General features: G+C 36.4%; 1 protein-coding gene across 35 annotated transcripts in view; it reads right to left on the bottom strand.

Annotated features, from left to right (window-relative positions):
* Positions 1-24,520, bottom strand: part of LOC129633625 (uncharacterized) — a 176,388-nt gene that overhangs the window by 103,864 nt on the left and 48,004 nt on the right. For 5 of the 35 annotated variants that reach the window (XR_008705136.1, XR_008705130.1, XR_008705131.1 and 2 more), the window contains exon 3: positions 16,243-16,305. The exons of 24 other annotated variants lie outside the window; for them this stretch is intronic. The gene's annotated coding sequence lies outside the window, so the exon portion shown is untranslated. Of the gene's footprint in view, positions 1-10,249; positions 10,265-16,242; positions 16,306-16,753; positions 16,773-18,227; positions 18,249-22,897; positions 22,918-22,941; positions 24,121-24,520 lie in introns of those variants that run through there. 6 more of the 35 variants (XR_008705137.1, XR_008705154.1, XR_008705148.1 and 3 more) reach the window with 6 other exon arrangements.

The following is a 24,520-nucleotide window of genomic DNA, read 5'->3' as shown; positions in this document are numbered from 1 at the left end:
ATCATGGAATTAATGAATAAAAGTATATAAAGCGCTTGAGACAGTGCTTGATACATAAACATGTTATTTAAGTTCTTGTTACTACTGTAACTGTCTGAAACAGCCATGTAAAATTCATTATTTAATTACTTGAAGAGTATTGTTAATTGCATCTTTCATTAGATCACTCAGATTTCTTAAAGGTAAAATTTCCTTCTGGTTTCTGTTGTAGGAATAGTGTTGTTTGTGATGAGAAATGGACTATTTGAAATTGATCATGTTCACATGTTTGTATTGCTGCTCAAGTATTCAAAGCTGAATGTGCAGTCCACTTGCAGCAATTAATAAGATTTTATAACATGTAATTCACATACTAATTTACATAGGTCTTGCTTATATATTACCTTTAGATTGTATTTTTATTATCTTAAATTGATTTAGGAAATTGATGTTTATATCAAATAATCACAGCAAAATATGAGAAAAGATAATGACCCTAATTTTCTATGTAATTGTATCAAGTCTTAATTGGACAGTATCATTTTCTCTTCTATCTTACTAATAGAATAAAACCTATCATAGAGGAAAATGGAATATTTTGCATAATATTCTTTCTGCATGTAAAATATTTTATTTGTATTATTTATTATTAGGGGACACATTATCAAAGGTAAATGAGAATACAGTTATTGTAATTATATTTACACACTGCCCTAAAGTATTTATTACTACATTATGTCTTTATAATACACACATAAGGAACCATATATTTTGTGGAAGATGCCATCTATAGACATTACTAATTTGAAGTGGCTACATTAAGGAAATAAAATTTTCCCAAGAAAGGAAAAAAAACCAAGCAAACAGACAAACAAAATATCCTGGCTATTCTAAAATCACAGTGAAAACTTTAATATTTGATTCAAAATTGCTTTAATATCAGAGGTACTAACAGCCCCTGGAGATATTGTTGAAACTAATTATGCAAAGGCTGGAACAGATATTTTTCTGGTTGTTAAGCCACTGCATGTACTTCCTTAAACAATTTCTAATTGGTAATGATTTAAAAATACATTGACAGTGTTCTGATGCAATCACAACTTGGGAAACATATGTGATGTTTATATATTCTGAAATAAATATCCCATTTTACTTTACTTGGAATAGAAAACTGAGCTTCTAAGAAATGTATAATTCTGACTTTTTGGTCTGTAATGACTCCAATTAGCTTTCAGTAATTTTTCCTCTCTTTACGCCATCTTCTTAGGGTCAAAAACTTGTTGTGCCATCGTATTACAAAATAACTTCTAGAAAAATACGATTATAAATTGATATTAACAAGTTTAAACTAAATTTACCCAAGAGATCTCCTTGCAGAGTAGGTGTCTTGGCAAGTGAGGGTTATGAACTTTATTCTCTCTTCCTCTTATCAAAAATTCTCACACAAATACCCTAGGCAATAGTAAAGATAACATCTTTAATGGCCTAGGTAATTAGAACCCAAGAAAAGTGCCTGACGGAATAGCCTTATGACACTTTTTATTTTTTTCTTTATAAGTCTTTTAAGAAAAAAAGTAAAGTCCCTGAAATTACTGTATATATTAATTGTATATAATATACATATAATTTTAATATAGTTAATATTATATATATTGTATATATAATATACCATATATATTAATATTATATTAATATAATCTCCCTGGTGCTGTGCCTTCCTGTATCTTCAGGAGACATATTTAACCAAAATGCAAAAGATCAAAGAAGGGAGTATTTGTGCTGCCAATCCCTTTCACCAAAATAAATTGTGGGATTGGAGAGCAGGAAGTCCCGTTCTCTAATTTAACTAGATAGACTGATTACATGGTCCTGTTACTTGATATTGTAAAACTCCCTCAATTTCATGAAGTTAGTTACCAGCACAGATTAACTGCAATGCAATCCTATCAAGTCAGTCTGCATCTGGTTGCTTAATCTTATACAGTTGATGGCATTTTTCTTGCAAGGAATGAATATAAATATTCCGATGCTAATGAAGTTCCTCAAAGCTTGGATTTTGTACCTTTGGACAATGATGTATTAGAGACAGTCTTCAGGCAGCCAAATGACAAGAAACAAGTCTAAATTCTAAAATAATTACTGTGATGAGAAAGTAGATAGAGAAAAGTATTAGTAAGAAGCTATTGCCATAGTCTAGGCCAGAGCATGAGAGAGTACTTGACCAATGATAGAGAATCTGGGGATAGTCTGAAAGGGAAAGATTGTGTGAACATTTGGGTGATAAAAACCAAAGGCTTTGGGACTGAACCTGAGTGAGAAGAAAACCTTGAGAATGATACCCATAACCCCTATCAGGCATGAAAATAATTAACCATAGGAGTAATAGTAAGGGAGCAGAACTTGCCACCATCCTAAGGACTGAAGCTGAAGCTACAATACTTTGGCCTCCTGATGTGAAGGTGGCCAACTCATTGGAAAAGATCATGATGCTGAGAAAGATTGAGGGCAGGAGGAGAAGAGGGTGATAGAAGATAAGATGGTTGGAAGGTATCACCAACTCAATGGACAAACTCCACTGAGTTTGAGGAAACTCCAGGAGATAATGAAAGACAGGGAAGCCTGGAGGTTATGAGTCCAAAATCACAATGTCATTAGTGCTCTCTGAAAAATAATCCTCCCTGTTTCATGGTTTACAGATGTATCAATCCAATCTAAATTCCCCTCTTCTCAGAAGGACAATAGTGATACTGGATTAGGGGATATCTCTATTTCAGTGTGACCTTATCTTACCTAATTTGATCTGCAATGACTCTGTTGCCACATAAAGTCATATTCTGAGGTAAAGAAAGCTGAGTGCTGAATACTTGGTGCTTTTGAACTGTGGTGTTGGAGAAGACTTTTGAGAGTCCCTTAGACTGCAAGGAGATCAAACCAGTCAACCCTAAAAGAAATCAGTCTTGAATATTCATTGAAAGGACTGATGCTAAAGCTGAAACTCCAATACTTTGGCCACCTGATGTGAAGAACTGATTCATTGGAAAAGATCCTGATGCTGGGAAAGACTGAAGGCAGGAGGAGAAGAGGATGATAGAGGATGACATGGTTGGATGGCATTACCGACTGTATGGACATGGGTTTGAGCAAGCTCTGTGAATTGACGATGGACAGGGAAGCCTGGCACACAGCAGTCCATGGGGTCACAAAGAGTCGGACATGACTGAGAAACTGAACTGAACTGGGAGGGAAAGACATCATAACATCTTTTGGAAGGACAGTATTCAATCCTTTAACAGAGATTAAAGAATGATACCATGCCTTCAAATTCAAAGTGCTTAATGAAGCTCTTCGAGTACTTACACCTACCCACCTTCTGTTTATTTTGGAACTTGAAAACTTGATGGAATTCAAATCAACCCAACAAACTGAGATGCACAAATACCAAGTCCTTTTATCGTAAACACTTTAAATATAAATATTTTTGGAAAAGCACATATTATTAGCTATTGTTAATTTCACTTTCATGATGGGTTTGATGGTTTCTTAGCAAAATATTAAGGATAATATAAATATCAAAACATACTAGTGAAATTACAAGCTCTTACAATGCAATTCAAAAACTACCACTTGGTGGCAAGATAATGCTGCTGTTAATGTGCCTAGCAATGACCTAAATACTTGCTCTTTGGAATTACAAGTCTTTGATAAATTTAAAATAGGCTTGTAAAGGGAGTCAGGCTAAATCACTGACACTTTTTTAAAAGAAAACAATTTACATCATAAGTGATTCTGATAAAATAAATATATAAAATTCAATTCAAACAATGAGTTAATTCTATTGACTATCATTAAAAAATATCTAAAATAAAACATGAAAATGAATGAGACAATAATATTCCATAGATATATTTTATGTCTATATGTATCTTTAAAATTCCTAGCCCAAAGTATGGTGTCATAAATTTTTTTTTTTTTCAGTTCTAAACCCATTTGGTTGAGCATAAATATTCAATCCAGTATTTATATTTATCTCCTGGTAGAACTTCAGAGTGTCTCCCTGTATTATTGAACTGCTGCCACATTTTACAAGAATTAATGAAGCTTCTGGGAGAGCAAATGGATTCCTTACTTTCCTCATCAATGGCATGGTATCAACTGTCCTACTTAGAAAATATACAAGATCTGCTTAATGAACCTATTCTTTCTAAAATATTGAAGGAGCATAACTATTTCCAAGGATTTCTCTTTTTGAGGAAAAATGCAATAATAATAATAATAAAAGCCTCTTCCTATTGGTAAGGAACAACAAAAAGGGACAATTAGAAAAATGCTGGTGGGAAAGAACTTTCATGTTTTTAGAGAGTAAAAAAGGTTAAATGATATTCTTGAGCAAAGGGAATATCATATAATTAGTCAGTTTCTTTGTTGTATAATGATTGACCCTTCTCAACACTTACTTAGGTTTTCCATAAATAGTCATTCTGGGGCATATTTAAAGGAAAAAAATAGCCTCTTTGGCACAGGAGAGATAAGAGCTTGGAATATTCTATTTTGATATTATTTTGAGGCAATGTATTCTAGTAGTTGGGTAAGCAAGATTTGGCATTAGACTATCTGGTTCGAGCCCCACTTTATCATCTGTTAGCAAGGCAGGCTTAAGGAAGTTACTTAATTTCATCTCACCTCAGTTTCATCACTTGTAAAATGGCTTCCCTGGTGACTCAGATGGTAAAGAATCTGCCTGCAATGCAGAAGACCCGAGTCTGATCCCTTGGTTGGGAAGATGCCTTGAAGAAGGGAATGGCTACCACTCGAGTATTTCTGCCTGGAGAATTCCTTGGACAAAGGAACCTGGTGAACCATAGTTCATGGACTTGCAAAAAGCTGGACACAGATGAGCAACTAATGCTTCCACCTCATAGTGCTGTTTTAAGAATTAAATAGAATTATGCACTTAGGGTGCTTGGTGTAGTACCTCTGATATTGCTAACACAAAGTACTGTGCTGCTATTGTGTGCATGGGTACACGTTTCTCTTAAGGTATCTGTTGAATAGTGAGTATCTTGGAGGGATCTCAGGAAAGATGTTTCTACCAAATTTCCTTTTCCCAAGCCTTTTCACAGCTTACTAACAATTTTCAAGTACAGAAAGATTATGGGGTCATTTAGGTTGCTGACAGAAGATCAATTTTTCTCACTCTTTCTGGCCTTTGGTGCTTGGCTTTGGCTGGCAATCGGAATTCAAAGACTGCCTGGAGGTGTCACATTTTCTGGGAAAGTGCTGGAGCCCCGTTGTGTTAATGCTGACTACAGTTCCAAGATGAGCCTTTCAACTTCTGTGCCATGCTCTTTAATGAATATTGCCAGGGGCTGCCAACTTTTAAACTTTTTCTTTCTTCTCAAAAATTTTAGTCTCTTAACATATAGCCAAAGCAGACAGAGGGATATCACAATGTCATTCAAGGTGCTGAAATATTCTATTTCATAGCTATTGCCATTGGCAAAGGGGAAACACTATATCTAAGCAAAGGATTCTAAATGCCCTTGCTGTACAAATTAGGTCATAGAGGAATGCTCTTTTTTGTTGAATTTTTGTCTGTTAGTCGCTCAGTTGGACATGACTGAGGGTCATCAGACACGACTGAACTGAACTGAACTGAGCTGCTCAGTGGTGTTTGACTCTTTGCAACCCCATGGACTGTAGCCTGCCAGGCAACTCTGTCCGTGGAATTCTCCAGGTAAGCATACTGGAGTGGGTTGCCATTCCCTTCTCCAGGGGATCTTCCCTGCCCAGGGATCGAGTCTGGGTTTCCTGTATTGCAGGAAGATTCTTTACCATCTGAGCCACCAGGGAAGCCTATTAATTAAGATTGGCTATTTGTTAATTTAAAAATATAATTTACTATAAGCAATCTATGGATACATAAAGAAATCACCTTGGAAAATTAAGTTTAAATATTAGAAAAGAATATTTCATAGAAATATGTGGCATCTCAGGACTTCAAAGTTTGCTTTCATATGTTTATAGGTATATTTTGGTGCTCGTGTAACAAACAAGCTATTTTAAGAAATATTTTTGGCAGAATCATCTCCTATCATAAATAATTAACAGCAGCAAACAGCTGAGGGAAACAAAGAGCCCTGGAATATCCCTCACACAACACTGTAGACAGAGATATAAAAGTAAGCCACTGGCTATTTGGGGGGGGGAGGCAAGAATAGCACTTCTTGCCTCTTTCTACTCAAAATACACAGAAAGGGAAAAACAAGAAAGAAAACATGGTTGTGCTTAACTACTTGCTGTTGTTGTCAAATCATAGACAGCATGTTTCCAGTTTAAAAAAAAAAAAAAGAAAGAAAAAGCAAGCTTGACCAGTTCAGTGACAGTTCTGGGAATAGTAAAAGACAGTGGTGGGGACAGAAAGAATTAAAAATGCTGGCTAAAATTTCAGGCTTGTTTATTGAGTCTTGAGGTGTATTTCTGTACTGAGGAGAAAGATGCCCTTCAATCAGTTATGGCTCACCTAGTCAGAGGCCCAGTTCATCAACTATTATAGTAGTTTCCTGACTATGGCTAAAGTCAGTTACAGAAGAGCACAGAAGAACAGTGCACGATTCCATCTGATGACATATCTAAAATAACTAAGTTTATAGAAACAGGGAGCAGAATGGTTACCAGAGGCCAGGGGGAGGGGACGGAAATGAAAGTTGCTCTTCAGTGGATATAGTTTCTATTAGGCAAGATGAGTAAGTTCTAGAGATCTGCTGTACAACACTGAGCCAATAGATAACAGTACTCTATTGTGCACTTAAAAATTTAAGAGGGTACGTCTCATACTAAATGTTCTTACTGCAATTAAAAACTCCCCCCAGACTGTCATCTATCTTCATGTTTAAAAGGTAAAGAGTATACACTTTCCTATTAAAGTAAACAAAACTTAGAATCAGCTGAGAATATGGAAAACATTAGGGCAGTTTAGTATATTTAGATAATAAAGCCTATTTTTATTGGGAGCTGGGGTGACATGGGATACCCTGGAATTGTCTCCTGCAGTTGCTGTATGATTTATCCTTTCCAAATAGAAAGGAATTTGAAATAATTTGGAGAACTGGACTTCATAGAAGTGGACTTCTGCTAAGATCTCTCATGTCAGAAAGGAAGATGGACTATTTATTGGGCACAATATCCCACCTGGAGAAGGCAATGGCACCCCACTCCAGTACTCTTGCCTGGAAAATCCTATGGATGGAGGAGCCTGGTAGGCTGCAGTCCATGGGGTCGCTAGGAGTCGGACACGACTGAGTGACTTCACTTTCACTTTTCACTTTCATGCATTGGAGAAGGAAATGGCAACCCACTCCAGTGTTCTTGCCTGGAGAATCCCAGGGACGGGGGAGCCTGGTGGGCTGCCATCTATGGGGTCACACAGAGTCAGACACGACTGAAGTGACTTAGCATTAGCATTAGCATATCCCACCTGGGAGTGAGTTCCTCAGCACAGATTATGATTTGCTCTGTTTAGAAACATCAGAATCTATCTTCTATGTCCTGGTAGAGTATCAACTAGTACCTTGTCCTTTAAATTCCCTACTGTGCCTCTCTAAACCCTACTTATCTGAACCTGCTTTTGATCATCACCATAATTTTCTTCTTCTCTGAAGCCTCACCATATATTTCCCATAACATTAATTGGTATTTGATCATCTATTGTTTTGCATTATTTTTTAGAATTGTTGATTCATTTTATTTACATTGGTAGAAGAGCTTCTGAAATTCACCTCCCTGCCTCACCACCCAATTATAAATATCATGAGATTTATTTGCACTCCCCACTCTTCTCAGTTATACAGAATGCATTTTGATAGGTTTGCAATGATAGATAGGAGCTGTTCTAGTCCTAAATCACACCTTCCAGAATCCCCAAATATTTTATTTTTGGACCTAAATAAAAAGATACTCTAGAGACCATGGCATATGTATGCTTTAGATACATAATAGAAGTGAATGAAGAATTAGCTGACCTCCAGGGCAAAGTCTATTAGGATAGACGTAATTATCCATGTGTCTCAGTTCTTTTTTACCATATATATGCAAAAACCCAATCAAGCTTCTTAATTTCACTTGAATGCCAATGGGAGGATTGGTTGTATTTAACTAAATTCTTTAAAATATTAAAGAATGGTGAATAAACTGTATGGTCAATTATCAACATTTCACAAGATCATTCCTTTAAAAATTACTGAAATTTTTCTGCTCTCTTTTGAGGAAGGGCCTGTCATTTCTAAAATTGCAAAAGCTTAAAAAAAAAGAATAAAAAAGTCTAAGCTGATGTCATGAACATGTGTGAGCATATTATAGGTATAGAGAACTCTTTGTATCACATAGCAGAGACCACCTCCCAGGTGATTATACAGTATTCACAGCACTCACATCCTTCACAACTGGACAGGGGATATGTTGAATAAGTAGTGGCAACTTGTTGCTCTTTCAGAGCTCTATTTTCTGGACATCTCAGTTGATCATCTTTGTTACAGTAATATTATTTTCCATACATTAATACTGTTGATTACAACTTCCTTCACACCTAATTGCTTTTGGCTTGGACTTTAAGAAACTGCTTTCCTCTTCAACCAATAGACTGCCATTTTTTCCCCATTTTAACAAGAAAGACTTATCTTTAAAAAAAAAAACAAGCAAATTTTTTTTGAGGCATTTCCCTATCTCAAGTATTTCATGCATGATCTATGAATGTCTGGGAAATGATTCATAGGAGAAATTTCAAAAGCATTTTAAATCAAAAATATATATATTCAATTCCAAAGGGAAAGAAAATGCTTCAAATCTCACCAGAGGTTTAAAAAAAAAAATCAACATGGCAAAAAAAAAGCATGTTTTCTCATCAGCTCATTAATAACACACAATAGCATAATATTCCGAGTATGAAAGTGAACAACTTCCATGTAGGTAGTTGTTTAAGCTTTTTTTCCCTTCTAAAATGGTTGGGTTAAAACTTTTTATAGAATTATAGAATTATCTGATAGGTTACTAGCTAACATTTTTTTTTTTCATATCATTTGTGACAGAAATTATCAGTGGAAAAAATCTGTATTTTCATAATAATGCTTCAGAAACTAAGTGAAATTTTATTAAAATATACTTAAGAATCTATGTGAATTACAGGTAACACCAGTTAATTTTTATCCATTCTTTAAAATTAAATGATAGTTTTAATTAAAGAATTAAAAAATGGAGATTTAGATAGTAGGAAAGGGGTTGAGAATGAAGAACAACTGATTTTATTTTCCAACAGAGGTGAAAATGTAGTTTAAAAAAAGCAATAAATATTAACACTGTATTAATACTATTATATTTCTCCATTGAATATATCTTCCTGCTTTCCTTAAAAAAATTTTAGGCAAAACTGACAATGTGTTATGCCTCTCAATTTGGGTAATATTCTCATCTGAATAGTCATATAAAATAAGAAATTTTGGAGAAGCTGTATTATTTCTTTGAAATAAAATTACCTTGGATTTTCACATCTATATCTATATAACTCAATATATAATAAGTTTGATGGCAATACATCATCAAGATTTTGGCTTAGGCTCACAATTTAGATCTTTCAATAAAAGAGTTAAACAACTGATAGAAGATATTGGAAACTGAGTAGAGTTGAGGACCAAAGATTAGATATGATTTATGAGAATAATGAGTCAGGGGAAAATCTTTGCCTGTATTTCCTTAAGTCTCAATGGAAAAGATGAATGAAAGTGAAAGTTAGTTGCTCAATCATGTCGGACTCTTTGTGATTCCATGGACTGTAGCCTGCCAGGCTCCTCTGTCCATGGAATTCTCCAGGTAAGAATACTGGAGAATACTGGAGTGGGTTGCTGTGCCATTCTCCAGGGGGATCTTCCTAGCCCAGGGATCAAAACCAGGTTTCCTGCATTGTAGGCAGATTATTTACCACTTGAGCTACCCAGGAACCTGGGAAACTGGTGTTTATAAAATATATTCTGAAAGTGAAATGAAAGTGAAGTCGCTCAGTTGTGTGCGACTCTTTACGACCCCAGGGACTGTAGCCTACCAGGCTCCTTTACCCATGGAATTTTCCAGGCAATAGTACTGGAGTGGATTGCCATTTCCTTCTCCAGGGGATCTTCCCGACCCAAGGATTGAACTTGGTTCTCCAGCATTGTAGACAGACGCTTTACCATCTGAGCCACCAGGGATATATTCTAGCAAATTAGAATCCCTTGAAAGATAAGATGCTGACTCACAAATTCTGTAAAAAAAAAAAAAAAAAATCCTATTTTAGTGCCTAAAGACAGCAGTTTCTCCAGCAAAACTTTTCAAAAACAAATTCACTGATGTATATAAAATAGGTTCCTCTTTGGAGTTTCACTTCCCTGTCATAAACAAGCAGAATGGACACTATGATTCCTCTTAATACACAATTTCTGGGATACAAACACCTGCTAGCACGTATCATGGACTTTGTCCTGGATGGACAGACACACTGTTCTGGGCTGATTAAACTATCTGAGGAAACAATGGGGGGACTAAAGACAGGAGCTGTACCATACCTCTTCCCTTCCTCCTATTAGAGAACCACACACACATCACGCTACTGTCAAGAACCTATGACCGTAGTACTTAATTCTGTGCCTGGTTACAGTAAAGTGCTCAATTAATATCTGTTGTTAACTAATCAATTTTTTTTTCTGTGCTTATTCCATTATTTGCTCATCTGAACATATATGTATTTATATGTGGGTGTGCTTAGTCGCTTAGCCATTTCTGACTCTTTGTGACCCCATGGACTGAAGCCCATCAGATTCCTCTGTCCATGGAATTTTCCAGGCAAGAATATTGGAGTGAGTTTCTATTTTCTTCTCCAGGGGATTGTCCCTACTCAGGGATCAAACCTACATCTCCTGAGTCTCCTGCATTGGCAGGCAGGTTCTTTACCACTGAACCACCCAGGGAGCCCATGCATTTAAACAGTGTTTCATAACTTCAGTATTCTCACCTTGAGGCCCCCATTAACACTAAGAAATAGCAAAAAAAAAAAAAAAAAAATGATACCAAAAGAAGAGGCCCCTTAGGTCAGAAGGTGTCCAATATGCTGCTGGAGAAGAGTGGAGAAAGAGCTCTAGAAAGAATGCAGAGGCTGAGCCAAAGCAGAAACAACACCCAGTTGTGGGTGTGTATGGTGATGAAAATAAAGTCTGATACTGTAAAGAGCAATATTGCATAGGGCTGCACGGGTGCAGGAGGGCCTAAAGGAGCTATCCCACATTGAACGTCAGGAAGAGCAGTGGTGAGGAGATACCCCTGGTCCAAGGTAAGGAGCAGCCGCTGCACTTTGCTGGAGCAGCCATGAAGAGACACCCCACGCCCAAGGTAAGAGAAACCCAAGTAAGATGGTAGGTGTTGCAAGAGGGCATCAGAGGGCAAACACACTGAAACCATACTCACAGAAAACTAGTCAATCTAATCACACTAGGACCACAGCCTTGTCTAACTCAATGAAACTAAGCCATGCCCGTGGGGCAACCCAAGACAGGCGGGTCATGGTGGAGAGATTTGACAGAATGTGGTCCACTGGAGAAGGGAATGGCAAACCACTTCAGTATTCTTGCCTTGAGAACCCCATGAACAGTATGAAAAGGCAAAATGATAGGATACTGAAAGAGAAAGTCCCCAGGTCAGTAGGTGCCCAATATGCTACTGGAGATCAGTGGAGAAATAACTCCAGAAAGAATGAGGGATGGAGCCAAAGCAAAAACAATACCCAGCTGTGGATGTGACTGGTGATAGAAGCAAGGTCTGATGCTGTAAAGAGCAATATTGCATAGAAACCTGGAATGTCAGGTCCATGATCAAGGCAAATTGGAAGTGGTCAAACAAGAGATGGCAAGAGTGAATGTTGACATTCTAGGAATCAGTGAACTGAAATGGACTGGAATGGGTGAATTTAACTCAGATGACCATTATATCTACTATTGTGGGCAGGAATCCCTCAGAAGAAACGGAGTGGCCATCATGGTCAACAAAAGAGTCCGAATGCAGTACTTGGATGCAATCTCAAAAATGACAGAATGATCTCTGTTCATTTCCAAGGCAAACCATTCAATATCACAGTAATCCAAGTCTATGCCCCATCCAGTAATGCTGAAGAAGCTGAAGTTGAACAGTTCTATGAAGACCTACAAGACCTTTTAGAACTAACACCCAAAAAAGATGTCCTTCTCATTATAGGGGACTGGAATACAAAAGTAGGAAGTCGAGAAACACCTGGGGTAACAGGCAAATTTGGCCTTGGAATACAGAATTAAGCAGGGCAAAGACTAATAGAGTTTTGCCAAGAGAATGCACTGGTCATAACAAACACCCTCTTCCAACAACACAAGAGAAGACTCTATACATGGACATCACCAGATGGTCAACACCAAAATCAGACTGATTATATTCTTTGCAGCCAAAGATGGAGAAGCTCTATACAGTCAGCAAAAAAAAGACCAGGAGCTGACTGTGGCTCAGACCATGAACTCCTTATTGCCAAATTCAGACTGAAATTGAAGAAAGTAGAGAAACCACTAGACCATTCAGGTATAACCTAAATCAAATCCCTTATGATTATACAGTGGAAGTGAGAAATACATTTAAGGGCCTAGATGTGATCGATAGAGTGCCTGATGAACTATGGAATGAGGTTCGTGACACTGTACAGGAGACAGGGATCAAGACCATTCCCATGGAAAAGAAATGCAAAAAAGCAAAATGGCTGTCTGGGGAGGCCTTACAAATAGCTGTCAAAAGAAGAGAAGCGAAAAGCAAAGGAGAAAAGGAAAGATATAAACATCTGAATGCAGAGTTCCAAAGAATAGCAAGAAGAGATAAGAAAGCCTTCTTCAGCGATCAATGCAAAGAAATAGAGGAAAACAACAGAATGGGAAAGACTAGGGGTCTCTTCAAGAAAATCAGAGATACCAAAGGAACATTTCATGCAAAGATGAGCTTGATAAAGGACAGAAATGGTATGGACCTAACAGAAGCAGAAGATATTAAGAAGAGATGGCAAGAATACACAGAAGAACTGTACAAAAAAGATCTTCACGACCCAGATAATCATGATGGTGTGATCACTGACCTAGAGCCAGACATCCTGGAATGTGAAGTCAAGTGGGCCTTAGAAAGCATCACTACGAACAAAGCTAGTGGAGGTGATGGAGTTCCAGTTGAGCTATTTCAAATCCTGAAAGATGATGCTGTGAAAGTGCTGCACTCAATATGCCAGCAAATTTGGAAAACTCAGCAGTGGCCACAGGACTGGAAAAGGTCAGTTTTCATTCCAATACCAAAGAAAGGCAATGCCAAAGAATGCTCAAACTACCACACAATTGCACTCATCTCACACGCTAGTAAAGTGATGCTCAAAATTCTCCAAGCCAGGCTTCAGCAATATGTGAACCGTGAACTTCCTGATGTTCAAGCTGGTTTTAGAAAAGGCAGAGAAAGCAGAGATCAAATTGCCAACATCCGCTGGATCATAGAAAAAGCAACAGAGTTCCAGAAAAACATCTATTTCTGCTTTATTGACTATGCCAAAGCCTTTGACTGTATGGATCACAATAAACTGTGGAAAATTCTTCAAGAGATGGGAATACCAGACCACCTGACCTGCCTCTTGAGAAATTTGTATGCAGGTCAGGAAGCAACAGCTAGAACTGGACATGGAACAACAGAATGGTTCCAAATAGGAAAAGAAGTTCATCAAGGCTGTATATTGTCACCCTGTTTATTTAACTTACATGCAGAGTACATCATGAGAAACGCTGGACTGGAAGAAACACAAGCTGGAATCAAGATTGCCGGGAGAAATATCAGTAACCTCAGATATGCAGATGACACCACCTTATGGCAGAAAGTGAAGAGGAACTCAAAAGCCTCTTGATGAAAGTGAAAGTGGAGAGTGAAAAAGTTGGCTTAAAGTTCAACATTCAGAAAACGAAGATCATGGCATCCGGACCCACGACTTCATGGGAAATAGATGGGGAAACAGTGGAAACAGTGTCAGACTTTATTTTTCTGGGCTCCAAAATCACTGCAGATGGTGACTGCAGCCATGAAATTAAAAGACGCTTATTTCTTGGAAGGAAAGTTATGACCAACCTAGATAGCATACTCAAAAGCAGAGACATTACTTTGCCAACAAAGGTTCGTCTACTCAAGGCTATGGTTTTTCCTGTGGTCATGTATGGATGTGAGAGTTGGACTGTGAAGAAGGCTGAGCACTGAAGAATTAATGCTTTTGAACTGTGGTGTTGGAGAAGACTCTTGAGAGTCGCTCGGACTGCAAGGAGATCCAACCAGTCCATTCTGAAGGAGATCAGCCCTGGGATTTCTTTGGAAGGAATGATGCTAAAGCTGAAACTCCAGTACTTTGGCCACCTCATGCGAAGAGTTGACTCATTGGAAAAGACTCTGATGCTGGAAGGGATTGGGGGCAGGAGGAGAAGGGGACGACAGAGGATGAGATGGCTGGATGGCATCACTGACTCGATGCACGTGAGTCTGAGTGAACTCCGGGAGTTGGTGAGGGTCAGGGAAGCCTGGCGTGCTGTGGTTCATGGGGTTGCAGAGTTGGACATGACTGAGCGACTGATCTGATCTGATCTGATCTGAAATTTTAGGTCCATAAATCAAAGTATGTCTTTCTCATTATCGGGAACTGGAATGCAAAAGTAGGAAGTCTCTGGAGAAATAATACTTTTATTATAAGCATTATAATAAAATAGGACTGAAAGTAGTCCAATAAAATTTTTTCAAGGAAAACTTGAAGCTTATAATAAAAAAATAACAGAGTACCTGAATAAGAAGCACCATGAATAAAAATTAGTTTTAAAGTGCCAAAGAATTGATGCCTTCAAATTGCGGTGCTGGAGGAAACTCTTGAGCGTCCCTTGGACTTCAAGATCAAACCAGACAATCCTACAGGAAATCAACTGTGAGTATTCATGGGAAGGACTGATGCTGAAACTCCAACACTCTGGCCACCTGATACAAAGAGCTGACTCATTGGAAAAGATCCTGATGCTGGGAAAGACTAAGGTAGGAGGAGACGAGGGCAACAGAGGATGAGATGATTAGGTAGCATCACTGACTCAATGGACATCAATTTGAGCAAACTCCAGGAGATAGTGAAGAATAGGGAAGCCTGGCACGTTGCGATCCATGGGGGAGTGAAGAGTTGGACATGACTTAGGGACTGAACACCAACAGCAACCAACATAGACCTACCAAGCCTCAAATATCATACCTATCCGACACAGAAAATAGACAGCTCTGCTTACTTTAATATTTTTAGTCTTCAAAACCTCGGCAGAAAATAGACACTATATATACTGATCTATATTTTTTGGGGGAAAATGGGGACACAAATTGAATAAATTAAATATGGAATAATCCAAAAGAAAAACAGAATAAATGGGTTTACAAGCTGATTAAATGTAGTTCATTTTGATTTGCATGTCATGTTTTGACTCTATACTTCCACAGTGTTCATCTGCAAAAAGATTTTTGGCTCTCTGAAAATTCATAACTTCTTGTCAAAGTGCTAAACCGATAAAATAAACTGGAAAACTTCCAGTCACATGGAGAATGAAGTAAGGAATGGCAACTAACTCCAGAGTTATTGCCTGGAAAATTCCCTGGACAGGGGAGCCTGGAAGACTGAAGAATATGGGGTTGCAAAGAGTTGGACATTACTGAGCATGCACACACACCCATGCAAACATGCACACAAATGCAGTTCATAACAGAACAAAGGACCAGAAAAAGAGAGCTGCTCAACTAGCCAGAACTTAGCATAGAGTGACAAAGACTGGAAATATTTAAAAGAAGTTAGGCAACATGATGAAGAATTATGAAAGCCTAACCACAGTAAAGGGAGAGTAGCAGGTATGTGTCAAATGGAATACTGAAGAAACAATGGGTGAGAATTTTCCAAAATTGAGGGACAAAGTCACAGATTCAAAAAGTGCAAAGAATCTGAAGTTAGATAAATAGAAAAACATATGCATTTAAGGATGACAAAATGAAACTGGACAATAAACATTCAAAATAAAATTCTAAAAACAGTCAAAGGGAAAAAAGTAGTCTTCAAGGACTGATAGTAAGTCTGCTAGATAGTTTTAAACAACAACAATAGAAGCCAAAAAACAGAAAAAAAGTTTCAAAACATAAATATATACTCACAAAGATGTTTTCAAACCTACACAGAGCTTGCCATTATTAAAGGAAATTCAAAAGGCTGTCCTCCTGGCAGAAGAAAAATGATATAAGAAGAAATAGAGGAAAAATGAATTGCAAAATCTGTGAATAAATCTTAACAAATGTCAACTGTATTAAACAATGATTATTATATGTTCAGTTAAAAAATAAGACAGAATTACAATAAATAATACTATTTCAAAATCAACTGAGAATATAGTACTGGTGTTAACATCTTTAAGATCCTTGTGTTATTAAGGAATAACTTGCTCAAAATATTATTAATCATTCAGTTCAGTTCAGCTCAGTCATGTCTGACTCTTTGTGACCCCATGGACTTCAGCATGCCAGTCTTCCATGCCCATCACCAACTCCCAGAGCTTGCTCAAGAAGAATATGTGGACTGTGATGTACTGCACTCTCCATCTTTGGAAGCACATTCTACCACAAATACACTGATAAAATCCACAATTCTGCACATCAATATAGATAAATCTCTCCAATGTTATGCTGATCTAAAGGAACCAGATACAAAAGAGCACAGGGAAAGAGCAACAAAAATGTTACAGGAGTTATAAAGTTTGAAAGAGTAACAAAATGGTAAATATGAGTCACAAGGCTGAGAAATAGCAAGTGAGCAATCATTAATTGTTTACTTATGATATAAGAATTTTTCCTGTGCATATATTATACATCCATAAAAAGTTAAACTAAAAAGAAAAAAAAAAACCCTTTGGATTTACCTACTTTTAGTATATATTCCTGTGATATATAATTGTGAATATTTTAAGATCATTTAATTTTTTTCTTATTCTTCTTCACTCATTTCTTGGTAGTTTCATTTTCTAAGTAATTATACATCTGTACAGAACTTACACAAAGAAGCATGCTACTCTGTTAGAAATACTTGTAAATATAATGTTGGTCTAGTTGCTCATTGTTTACTTAATACAGAATAACTTATTTCTAGAAGTAAAATTAGACTCACCACTATGAGCATCGCTTTGTTAAAAATAATAAAATTTATTGAAAAAGATATGAACAATTAAAATACATGCAGTAACTTATCTTGTACCTTATTTATATTTATATATACTTGGAAATAGCCATTTCCCCTAGAATTTAAAACTTGTCATCTTATTCCTAATAGATTAGACATTCTTTCTCAAACCCACATTTAATCTATCATCACATCCTCTCCTTTCCTATTTTGCTTTAACACATATCCAGAATTCAAAAATTCTTAACTACCTCCACTGTTTCTTTGTCCCAATCTACTGTTATCTCCTACTTAGATTTTTCAACAGCATCCTAATAAGGACCCCTGTTTGGCCTTTGCCTTCTTGCATTCTAATTTACAACACAGCATCCTGATTGATCTTTTAAATCTGTCAGATCATGTAGATCATTATTGCTGTTACTCAACTCATCCTGCAATGACTTTAATTAGGCTAAAAGTCAAAGTTCTTACCAAGACCTACAAATTCCTACAAATCTTCAAATCCTTCTTCTCTCCCAACTTGCTCCTTATGCTTTAGCTACTTCATCTTCCGATTTTATAAAAAATAATCAGCCAAGCTCTCATCTTGCATCTTTGTATTTGCATTTCCCTTTACCTAACCCACTTTCCCCCCAGATCTATGAATGACTTATTCTTTCATTTCCTTTTGGTATTTGTTCACATTTGACCTTTTCTTTGAAGCTCTTTCCTGACCATTTTAAATATTTCCACCCTTTTCCTATTCCCATCATTTCCATCCTATTCAACTCTTTCCTGAGTTGAAAGCACTAATCAACTATACATCCTTGTTATTTTGCATTCATTTAATTGTTTTAAATCTTTTCTACCCCACTTTCCCAGGTAGCACTAGTGGTAAAGAACCTGCCTATCACTGCTGAAGATGTAAGAGATGTGGGTTCGATCCCTGGGTCAGGAAGATGCCCTGGAGGTGGATATGGCAACCCACTCCAGTATTCTTGCCTGGAGAATCCTGTGGACAGAGAAGCCTGGTGAGCTACAGTCCATAGGGTTGCAGAGTCAGACATGACTGAAGCGACTTAGCATGTATCCCACTTCCAGCCTTAATAGAATGAATCCTGATTCTACAGGCCAGAATGTGTGTGTATATCCCGGAGCTTTCACCGGGTCTATTTCCTCTCTCTCAAGCAATCTTCTCTACTCCATTGTTCTTTATCTGTTTTTCAACATTCATATTCAACTTTAAATGTCTTCTTAGGTAATCTTTTTCTGAACATTCTACAAAAAGTAGTCTGACTTTTCATCTATTTATCTTTCATATTTCCCCATTTATTTCTTTCGTAGATCTTTAGCAATATGTAGTTATTTTGTTCACCTAATTATTGACTTTTTCTAATTATAATATAATCTCAATAAGGAGAAGACCTCATTAAAGAAGGAATGTGTGAATAGACAGCAGATTTTACCCAAATATTGGCTTTTTTTGACAATTATTTTTATAGATAAAATTTATACTTTCCTTTTGAATATATTTTTTTGTTGCTTCAGTATAGCTGAAAAATAGAGCTTTGTAATATTTTTATTTGCCAATATATGAAACTCTATTTTATTTCTACTTGTGGGAGTACTCTGATTTTTTTTTTCAGGTTATCAGATTTCTTTCATACAAAAGGGAAAGTTTCCTTCATATACAGGTCCAGGGATGAGCCTGATAAATCCAATGGTAATCCCTAAATCAATTAACTACAGAAATCCCTTTGGCTCCAGGATTGGCATATGACTGACTCCAAGACAAAAAAGTGAAATAGGGGTTTGCTGGGAGTTAAAGATAGAGAAGTTTTCTATTTCCTAAAATAAATCACCAGAAGAAATAACTTTTCATTCTGTAGGTTTTGTGTTATGCGACTGTGAAGATTTGACATTCCATAGTTATTCTGTTCTCATAAGGGAGGCTACCTTAGGAATGAAGACAGATGAATTCTTTGTAAGGGAAATTGCAGAGATACAGATCAGTTTCAATGGATTTAGCTACATTGAATCAGTCATACCTTTGGACTTCCAGTTGTGTGAGCAAATACACTTGCTTACTTTATCCATTATAGTTGGCTTTGCTATAATAACAGCCAAAAGCGGTCTCACTGAAATTCAGAGTTTCGATTTTACTACCACTTTATACAACTGTACACAATTGGAAGATTCCACATATCATCCACTGCTTTGAACATATGCTGATTTGCACATCACTGTAGTTCTTTGGAGAGGTATTTTATAGCTGAGAGCTTGTACCTGTTACCTTCACATTGCTTTGAATACAGATAATATTTTTTAGTGAACTTCCAAATGTGAGACCCTAGTTTCTGCCATCATTACTGTTATTGATTAGTTTAGTATCTTCTAACAACTAAAATCAATTTCAAGTCAAAGGTAATGCTATTTTGCTTTTCATCCCGCAGACTGTACACTAATGGGAGATTCTTTCCAGTAGTAACAAACCTATTTCACAGTTTGTCTGCCTCTTTCAAATTGTATCATCTTTCATCAGTAAATATTGATTCATTTTCACTCAGGTTGGAAATGTTTTAGAGAAACTATCAGTACAACTAACCAGTCTTACAAGTCAGTAATATCTAAACTTTTCTGACAGAATCCCATACTTACAGATGATTTGTTTCCTCTTGTGCAAACCCTTGTATGCTACAATATCTTTGTAAGCATGGGGAAATAGTAGAATTTCCCCTTTTTTATAAAAAAAACAAAAACATGTAATAATTTTGCTATGAATTCATGACAGTTGGTTTATTTCATGAAAAACATGTAAGACATGCAAATATATGGAATAATATTTTCCTTTCTGGTATTTTCCATCTGTTTTAGAATGTCAAAAAAATCCTACAATACTGGCTCTTAGGTTACACACAGACAAAAATATGTATGAAATTATTATCATTATTATTTATAGAAAACAATGTTTTTCAGTTAAAATTTTGAAATGTTGAATTCAGCCAAAATTAAATAACTTTTTAAGAGAATAATACAAGATATTTCCATACTTTAAGATGTTACAGAAGTAAAAGCTAGAATTTTCTATGAAAAACATAGATATGTGATTACAAATATGAAAATCTATTTGATACATTAAAAAAAAAACCTGGTCACTAGATCAATAATTTACCACAATCTCTTAAAATAATTTATTAGATATATTTTACAGATTATACTCTTAATTTAACCAAAGCATTTTTCTGTTACATACTGGTTTGTTTAAAAAATGTTAGATTGTTATACTTAAAAAATATTTTTAAAAGTAATCTACCATATTATAATAGTGCTGATGTATGAAAAATTGCTACGTTTCACTGTATTACCACTTAAGTTCATTTTGGGTGCCTTAGTATTTCTTTCATTATTGTGTAATACATTACTGTATTACAAATGGAGATACAAACATTTTAAAGACAATATTAGCAGATGGAATGCAGTCATGTACAATAAAAGGAAAATAGCATAGGCATTATGCTAGGAAAGTAAAAGACATCTTGAATTTTCAGGTTCATCAATGTAAGCCATCTCACACTAATAGAAAAATAAAACATTTCATGATCACCTAGATAAATGAAGAGAAAAAATTTGACAAAATTAGCAAAAGTTTATGATAAAATAATTCTTAAGAAGTTAGAAATAGAATTGACCTTTTCAATGTGAAAATGAATTTTTACAAAACACCCATCATACTTAATGACTTACATATGATTTAAGTATGAAATACTGTAGATTTTCCTGTTGAGAAAATGGGACAAGCATGCCCTATGTTTAACATTGTCGTGGTCCTAACCAGTTCAATAAGATGAGAAGAATACGTAAAATGAATATAAATGAAAAAGAAGAAATACCACTGTCATTATTCACAGATGGCAGTAATATGTACTCAGAACATCCAGAAAAATCTATAGACAGGCTAGGAAAAGGTACAAGGGATATTTACAACAGTCCTAATTAGAAGTTAGACATACAAAACTAAATTTGTTTCTATATACTACTAACAAAAGTAAATTTTTGTCAATTACAACAGCATTAAAATTTCAAAAGCCTAAGAGTATATCAATATAGGATGATACATGTCATATCTTTCAATGAAAGGTATAATTTTAGAAGATCTAAGTAAATAGGAAAATATACCATATTCACAGATTATAATATTAATTTAGTAAATATGACAACTTTCTTTGAATTCATCCATAGGATCAAAAGAATGATAACAGTTTTATTTTTTTTTTAATTTTGTTGCTTCATGGAAATTAACAAACAGATTATAACATTTATTTGGTGTTGGAGATGTAAAGAAATGAAAACTTTCAAGATAATTTTGAAGAACAATAGTTGAAGGATTTCAGCTACCAGATGTCTGGACTTATTATAAGGATAAATCAAACTGTGAGTTATTGGCAGAAAGATAAATAAACAAATGAAACAAAATACAGAATTCACAGCAAGACATACTCATAATGTACATTGATATATGGCAAGATGACATCAAGATACAGTCAAGAAATTATTTCATTAAATAGTATAAGATAAAATGGATATCCACATAAAAATAAATTTTAACTCTTCCTTTAAAACATACTAATATGATTCATACCAATGAATTGTATTTCTAAATGTGGATGGCTAAATTTGGGGGGAAAATGGCTTTGTGAACCTGGAGTGGACAAAATATTTTATAAAACAAAGAAGTAACCATAAAAATATAATTTTGATTACATTAAAATAAAAAGTTCACATTATCAAAAGATACAAAAAGCATACAGCGAGGAGAATCAAGATGGTCGAGTTGGAGGATGTGGAGTCCATTTCCCCCCCAAGAACAAACATCAGAAGTACATTTACATGTGGAACAGTTCTCACAGAAAATCAACCAACAGTTCTCACACACACACAAAGAAATAATAATAACTGTCACAGATCTTGCAGATGATCTCCTATATAAACAAAGCTGCAAGAAATATCTCCACGTAACCAGTAACCAGGTAGGAAAGGGGAAAAAAAAAATCAGGATGGGACTAATGCACCTGGGAGAAATCTGTAAAGGAGAAAAAGTCCATAGGGGCAGATCCTCATCATAGGAAATTTGCTGGGTTAGATAGAAGGGCTGGAGAAGCCTAGTCTCTACTCACAAGTAGTGAGCACATGGTGACTTGCTAATAATTAGAGCAGAGAGAGGCTGGGGCTGGCAGCTGCCACCTGCTGGCACTTCCCAATGCAAAATACAGATTGAGTAGGGGTACAGATAGAGGCAGTGACTAAGCACTGGATCTCAGGCAGATGAGTCCTGGGAGAAGACTTGGGGTGTGGTCTGGAAGGAACCAAGGAGCCCATTGTTAGCACTCTCATAACAGAGGCTGGCCAGAGCTAATTCTCAAAGATCACATGACAGGGGTATTCCAGCTCACTAGTGCATGTTCACACTGGGAGATACCACAGAAACTCATGTCTCAGGCAGACAGACCCTGGGGAGGAGTACACAAGCAGTTTGCTTCTTCAAGGGAACAGCTTGGAGCAGATCTGTGTTGCAGGAGAGATCTGCCACAAGGCAGCCCAGGCCCCAGACAACAGCACAACCACTCTGAATCCTGCAAATACAGTACCTCAGCTCCGTACACTAGCCAACTCCACAGCACAGTCTAGGGATGAACACAAGGGGAAAAAGGATGTAACTTTGGGCTGATTCTTGGCAGAACTGTGGAAGCTGGCAAAGGTAGCATGTATGCTTTCTATAATCACACAGATTATCACTTGCCTCACTAGTCATCACCTTTGGTGTAGGGTATGCACTCAAAAGGTGAGACGCCTGATTAAATCTGACCCTCAGAGCTTAAATTCCAATAAACTGGTAAGTAGACCCTGACCCTGACAGGGCTGAGATACCAACAGAGCAAGTCCCACCCAACATCCAGTACAGGCTCTGGATATAACAATATGAATCAGACCCTCTATCAGAGGGATAACAGCCAGCACGGTCTGAGGAAAGACATGAGAAACCATACTGAAAACAGATCTTGCACAAAACTATTGGACTCACACTGTCTATATACTCCCACATAAAAATGCCCCTATGAGACCATGGAAGACAATTGTTTCTCCTAAATTCACAAAGATAGAGAAAATTAAGTAAAATGAAAAAGCAAAGGAAGTACTCCCAATTAAAAGAACAAGACAAATCCCCTGAAAGAACAAATAATGAAACAGACCACACCAGTCTACTCAACCCTGAATTCAAAAAGGAGGTAATAAAAATATTAAAAGAACTAAGAAAGAGTATCAATAGAAATGCAGATCGCTATTGCAAGGAACTAGAAAGAATAAAAGTAAACTCATCAAAATTAGACAACTCAATTGCTGAGATAAAAACTAATCTAGAAGCAGTGAATATCAGACTAAATAACCCAGAAGAAAACCTTCAAACAACAAAAGGGGGGGAAAATGAATAAAGGAATAAAGAACTACAATATCAACTGGAAAACAAAGTTTTAAAATGGGAATATTTACATACCTATCAAGAAACACTTTAAAAGTCAATGGATTAAATGTTCAAATTAAAAGAGTGACAAGATAAAAAGTCAAAACCCTACAATATGCTGCCTACAAGAAACTCAATTAGGGCTTCCCTGGTGGCTCAGAGGTTAAAGTGTCTGCCTGGAACATGCAAGACCAGGGTTCAATCCCAGGTCGGGAAGATCCCCTGGGGAAGGAAATGGCAACCCACTCTTGTCTGGAGAATCCCACGGAGGGAGGAGCCATGGGGTCACAAAGAGTCGGACATGACTGAGCGACTTCACTTCACTTCACTTCAAGAAACTCAATTTAGGGTGAAAGACACAAAGATCCTGAAAATGATGGGATAGAAAAGATATTTTAGGCAAACAGATATTATTAGGATATTGGGGTGGGGGTGGTGAGCAGTACTTGTATCAGACAAAATACAATTAAAAACAAAGTCCATAAAGAGAGACAAAGAAGGATGTTATATAAGAGATTAATACAAGAAAGGGATATTATACTCATTAACATATATACACCAATATAGGAGCACTTAGAAATTTAAAACAAATACTAACAAGCATAAAGGGAGAAACTGATGGGAATACAAGAATAGTAGGAGACTGGAACAACCCACTGATCTCAATGGACTGATCTTACAAACAGAGCATCAGTAAGGCAACAGAGGTCCTAAATGACACAAAGGATCAGTTGGACATAAGAGATATGTATAGAACACTACATCCA

The sequence above is a fragment of the Bubalus kerabau genome, chromosome 19 (genome assembly GCF_029407905.1).
Source record: "Bubalus kerabau isolate K-KA32 ecotype Philippines breed swamp buffalo chromosome 19, PCC_UOA_SB_1v2, whole genome shotgun sequence".
In the NCBI taxonomy this organism is placed as follows: domain Eukaryota; kingdom Metazoa; phylum Chordata; class Mammalia; order Artiodactyla; family Bovidae; genus Bubalus; species Bubalus kerabau.
The sequence above is the reverse complement of the archived record's forward strand: the minus strand, read 5'-3'. Positions and strand labels throughout refer to the sequence as shown.